This window comes from Myotis lucifugus, unplaced genomic scaffold (genome assembly GCF_000147115.1).
Source record: "Myotis lucifugus unplaced genomic scaffold, Myoluc2.0 scaffold_274, whole genome shotgun sequence".
Classification (NCBI taxonomy): domain Eukaryota; kingdom Metazoa; phylum Chordata; class Mammalia; order Chiroptera; family Vespertilionidae; genus Myotis; species Myotis lucifugus.
This window is the reverse complement of record NW_005871322.1, coordinates 221,844-227,682: the sequence shown is the minus strand read 5'-3', so window position 1 is coordinate 227,682 and position 5,839 is coordinate 221,844. Positions and strand designations below refer to the sequence as shown.

General features: G+C 47.5%; 1 protein-coding gene across 3 annotated transcripts in view; it reads left to right on the top strand.

Annotated features, from left to right (window-relative positions):
- The first annotated feature begins 86 nt into the window (after nucleotides 1-86).
- The window catches only part of TK2 (thymidine kinase 2, mitochondrial), a 20,770-nt gene continuing 15,017 nt past the window's right edge, over nucleotides 87-5,839 (top strand). Inside the window, exons 1-2 of one of the 3 annotated variants that reach the window (XM_023763107.1) lie at nucleotides 87-475; nucleotides 4,151-4,225. The gene's annotated coding sequence lies outside the window, so the exon portion shown is untranslated. Of the gene's footprint in view, nucleotides 476-4,150; nucleotides 4,240-5,839 lie in introns of all 3 variants that reach the window. The other 2 variants (XM_014464883.2, XM_006099371.3) reach the window with 2 other exon arrangements.

Sequence of the window (5,839 nt, the reverse complement as noted above, 5' to 3'; positions counted from 1 at the left end):
TTTTTTTTTTAAGCTGTCCTCGGCACTTTATTTTTTTTTAAATTTTTTTATTGATTAAGTTATTACATATGTGTCCTTATCCCCACATTACCCCCAACCCCCACAGCCAACTCTTACCTGTGCGTGCGAGGGGGGCCCGCTCTGTGTTCTCACTTACTGGGCACCAGCTTGTGAGGATCAGAGAGATGAAATGTGTGCAAAATGGAAAGTCATGTTATAACCAAGTGAAAAAGCCGGCTCGGCTGGGGCCCGGGCGTGCCAACAGGCCCCGGGGGCAGGGGCACACAGGTAGACAGGTGCAGTGGGTCTGCCTCTGTGCAGCCACGGAGGCCCCGGGTGTCGCCGGAAAACATTTTTAGGTCAGGGAGCAAGCGTAAACAGCTCTGTTTTTGTGGTGAATCATTGAAAACTGCGCTTCAATACAGATTTCCTTTCTTTTGTAGATAAAGAAAATGAGAAAGAGAAAAAGTCAGTGGTAAGTCCCTCTCTTATGTGCACTCTCCATATACATAATTCATTTTGAGGAGGGGAGTGAAGGGATATATATACACATAGTAAAAAACAGAAATACCAGAGGATCTCCAGGGATAGGAGGGAGGTCTGTCTCCATCCCTGGGCCTCAGACTTCCTCCCTAGCTTATATGATGAAATATTAGTCACCCATTCAGAATCGTGTTTTTGAAAAATATTTAATGACCTGGAAAGGTACTCATTATGTAAGGGATGAAAAGAAAAACACCAGGGATAAAAATCTATGAAGTAGGGATCAAATGAAATAACATATACACTTTCCATCGGAAAAAAACCCCAGAAAGAAGTATTGCAAACTATTGCAGAAAGTGTCAGTCTGGTTAAGGGAAAATTGGGGAGTGTTAACAGTGGGTTTGAATGACAGGGAGAGAGAATTTGTGGGGTAAGGAGTCTTCCCAGAGTTATATGACTGTTAAATTAAACAGGGTTCCTTAAACACACACACACACACACACACACACAAAAAAAAAAAACCCCACAGCAACACAGCTTTAGTGAGTTTAATTTACATACCCCCAAATTCACCCATTTTAAGTGTACAATTCAGTGAATTTTAGTAAATTTACAGAGTTCGCAACATTACCACAGTCTAATTTTAGAATATTTCTATCCCTAGGAAAAGAAACCTCCTGCCCATTCGTAGTCACTTTCCCAGCAACAGGCAACCACTAGTCTACGTCCTCTCTGTGGATTTGCTTTTCTGAATATCTATATATATAAAAGGCCAATATGCTGAGTGTCCGACCATCCGACTGGTCGCTATGATGCCCACTGACCACCAAGGGGCAGACGCTCAATGCAGGAGCTGCCAAGCTGCAGTGACTTGGCAGCAGCAGTTCTTGGGTGACACACCCCGAAACCAGAGAGGAGGGAGCCTGATTCCTTGCGGGGCTGCGCGATTCCACCTTCGGCTGTGGGTTATGTTGTTGCTGGGGCTTTGTGGGCCTGAATCTGGTTTACTGCACACTTGAGTTTGCATTCCACACCCTGTAAGATAGTAACTTTGCGGAGTGCCCTCTCGCACTCTGGGACCCCTTGGGGGTTGGGGGATGTCAGAAAGCCGGTTTTGGGCCTGATCCCCGCAGGCCAGGCCGAGGGACCCCACCTGCTGCTGGAGAGACCCTGCTCACTCCGCAGACGCTGGGGAGGGACCGAGAAAGGTTGGCTCCAGGGCGTGTCCGGCCTGTCTTGCCCAGTCCCACCCTACTGGCCACCTTCAAATTAATTTCCTTTCAATGTGCATGAATCCGTGCACTGGGTCACTAGTTTCTGATAAAAGGGAATCATACAGCATTCAGTCTTTTGTGTCCAGCTTCTTTCACTTAGCTTGTTTTGAGGCACATCCACGTTGTAGCATGTATCAGTACTTCATTCCTTTTTATTGCCAAATAGTATTCGATTATGTGGACGTACCACACTTTATCTACCAGTTGTTGGACATTTGGGTAAGTTTCCTTTTTACCGCCTATTTCTCAGGGTCTTTTGGTTCCAGTGGGGGCTTCGAAGCCCTAGCCCGAGCCTGTTCGCCCTGGAAAGTTTGGTTCTGATAAAACATCGGAATGGCCGTTATCTCTGGAATCACGAGTGATTTTTATTTTCTCCTTCTGGTTCTCAGTATTTCATACTGCAAGAATGCTTAGCTTCTATTCAGGAAAGATTAAATGTTGTTATTGAAAAATTAGGCTAGGTGGTGCATCGGTGTTAATTGTAACCACAGGAAGTTGAACTTTGACAAGGAACATGTAAACTTTGGCACGTGACAGAGAGCTGGGCCAGGCTGGCCACATCCTCCCCCAGCGTGGCGAACATCTTTTCTTGTCATCTCTCTTAATCTCCTGTTACTTCCATCCTCACACTCACTGTGCGCTGTGTGGGTGCTGGGACCGGCTCCTGAGTCCACAGTGCTTGGCACATACTAGGCCTTCAGTGAGCAGTTGAAAGACTCAAAGATGAGAAACGTGTGTAGAAAATGATCCAGGCCGGAAGCATGCTGAAATGCCATGATGTTCATCTCTCAGTAGTGGAGTGTAGACGGTATTTTCTCCTTTATGAAGTTTTTCTATTTTCTTCAATGGGCATGCTCTCCTCCTATAGTACTTTTAGATACTACTTTTAAGAAAAATGAAAGACTTCCTTTGCTTGGTTCCTCTTTCTTTCCTCGGTGACAGGGGAACCTTGTGGGATTCTTCATGCCTTGCTTGCTCTGTCATTAATCGACGGCCATTACCAACTTTTAGGATTTCATGGTGGGAGTTAGAACAAGTATTTTCAGAAGAAGGTTTCATCTGAACAACATGTTCTTTGTAGAAAAAAACAATGTGTAGAGTGATGTTTAGTTGGGCTCTTTTTAAATATTTAGGAAGAAGAAAAGTTTCCTTTAAAGAACAACAAGCTCTGGCTGGTGTGCTCAGTGGTTAGAGCGTCAGCCTGTGCAGCAGGGGGCTGTGGATTGGATTCCCAGTCAATGGCACATCCCTGGGTTGCAGGTTCAATCCCTGGCCCCGGTTGGGGGTGCATGCAGGAGGCAGCCAAATGATGTGTTTCTCTCACATTGATGTTTTTCTCTCCCTTCCACTCTCTAAAAATCCTTTGGGGAAAAAAACCTCGATTAACAAACAAAAGAAAAAGCACAATGAAAAATCAAGTCCACTAGTGCCCTAATGGAATCGCTCTTTTGCGCACCCCTTTGGGTTCATTTTATGGTTTCCCCTTCCAAAGGAGGGAGCTGGCAGGGAGCTGGGATTGGAGGGTGGCCTGGCATCTGAGGGAAGTGTGATTACCCAGCTCTCCTGGGTACATTTTAGGATCACGGCAGGGGGAAACCTTTGCTGACTGAGAGCGTTTTCACAGGAGGTGGGGCAAATTATGCCCCTGAGACTCCACGGGGGTCATGAGAAGGGGTCCGCCAGGCCTGGGTGTGAGTTCCAGCTCTTTCCCCTGCTCGGCCTGGGACCTTGGGCAAGTCACTGACGTGGCCCACATTTCTCTGGGTGCCTCCAGCCGAGTGTAAAGGTCATTGTGCAGCAGGATGGGTCCTTCACTGGCTGTGCCCCCGGGATGTTCTCAAGGGCCAGTGTGTCTTCTTTCGTAGGCGGGACTTCCCGTTTCCTCTTGTGACCTGCGGGAACCGAAGTCCCCAGCGGCGCCTGCCTGCCAGTCCATGACTGAGCACATGTTCCTGCATGAAGCAGCCTGTTAGGCTCTAGATAACATATACATGCTTTCTAATCCCAAAGCCATCTGAGGGTTAAGAAGGCAGCACATTTAGGCCTAAAATCTAATAGTCTGAGGGGTTGAGCTAGGGAAGGGCCGAGCTAGGGTAGCAGGGGGCAAGTTGTGTATGGTCCAGGGGTTGACATAAGGGCAGGTCTGTCCTGGAGGGCAGTGGTCTGGTGGCCCCCAGCGGTGGGCCCGGAGCCTGCCCCAGAAGGGGAGGCTCAGTTTGTTTATTACTGACAGCGGGGCCTTGGGGGTTTCCTGCGGAGGGAGTTTTGTGTACACGTTCAAGTCTTGCGCTAAACCAGTTAGGCTGTTTACCTGAGCCCCTCTGTAGAAATTCTTCCCGATATTCCCCCAGGGGCTTGATTTCTGGTTCTAACATGCATTTGTCTTTTGCCAGATCTGTGTTGAGGGCAATATAGCCAGCGGGAAGACGACGTGCCTGGAGTTCTTCGCCAACACAACAGACATCGAGGTACGGCCTCCACAGTAGGTTCCTCCCCAGCAGGCTCCTAAGCTTGACGGAGTCATTCATAGGGGGTGTGGACCAGCCCTGCCCAGTAGAAATGTAATGCGAGCCACAAATGCAAGCCACATGTAGAATGTAAACTTCCTAATAGCCTTGCTAAAAAAAACAACAACCCCAAAAGAATATTTTATTTAACATTATACATTCCAGATGTTATCACTCCAACAGGTAATCAGTTTAAAAATCATCAATGAGCTATTTTGCATTCTGTCTTTTATACTAAGTCTTTGAAGTCTGGAATGTATTTTATATTTCCAGCATATCTCAATTTGAACTAGTCCCATTCCAACTTTTTCTTTTTTAAATATGTTTTTATTGATTTTTAAAAAAAATATATTTTATTGATTTTCTACAGAGAGGAAGGGAGAGGGACAGAGAGTTAGAAACATCAATGAGAGAGAAACATCGATCAGCTGCCTCCTGCACACCTTCTACTGGGGATGTGCCAGCAACCAAGGTACATGCCCTTGACCGGAATCGAACCTGGGACCTTTCAGTCCGCAGGCTGACGCTCTATCCACTGAGCCAAACTGGTTAGGGCATTTTATTGATTTTTAGAGAGAGGAAGGGAGAGGGATAGAGGGATAGAAACATCAATAGAGGAACATCATCGATTGGCTGCCTCCTGCACGCCCCCTACTGGGGACTGAGCCTCAACCTGGGCGTGTGCCCTGACCAGGAATCGAACCAGTGACCTCTTGGTTCCTGGATTGACGCTCAACTGCTGAGCCACACTGGCTGGACCCATTCCAACTTTTTAATAGCTACATTGGCTCATGGCCACGGTATTGGACAGTGCAGGGACAGAGCTCCCCACAGTCTGGTTAGGAAGCGTTTACATGTGAAAGAAGGCGAACTATTGAGCGTGGCTGGGATGTTACAGTGTACGTCTGAGCATGCAGGGAGTACTACCATGCATAGCCAGCTGACACAATTTCTAGTTTATTTACAGCCCAGTCACTAAGAATAATCTCTACACCAAGACCCTGACCTGACATGACCCTTTTTCCTTGTAGATGTTAGTGGTGTAATCTGTGTATGGCTTTTTTTTTCCCCCCGCAGACGCTATAATTTTTAAACTTTAGGGTCATTTGCTTTCCTTCTTTCCTTTTCTGTTTTTACTTCTATTAAAACAGGGTTTGCCCAGCCTGTGTGGCTCAGTGATTGGGCGTTGATCTATGAAGAAACAAGATTCTTAGCTGTCAGTGTGCTCAGTGCAGAGATCAGAGGGAGGAAATGGAGGCAGAGCAAGTGGCCAAGGTCCCAGGAGAGTTTCCAAGCTGGAAGTTGGGCTTCGATTTGAAGCCGGAGCGCCCTGAAGTAGCTTCTCTCGCCTCTGCCAGCTGGACACGCCGGCAGTGAGGGCTGGGATGGAGCACCCAGAGGAGGGATTGAGAGACCCTCCCTGGCCCTTAGGGAGCTCCAGGGCAGCCAGAGGTGCCATGTGCCTACCCTTGTTTACAGGATGGATAGTGTTGTCTCGAGCCATTTCTGTAGTCACGTGAGGAAGCCATGTTTAGATGGAGTTAGGCTCGCACAGAGGGTGCTCAACTATTTTAG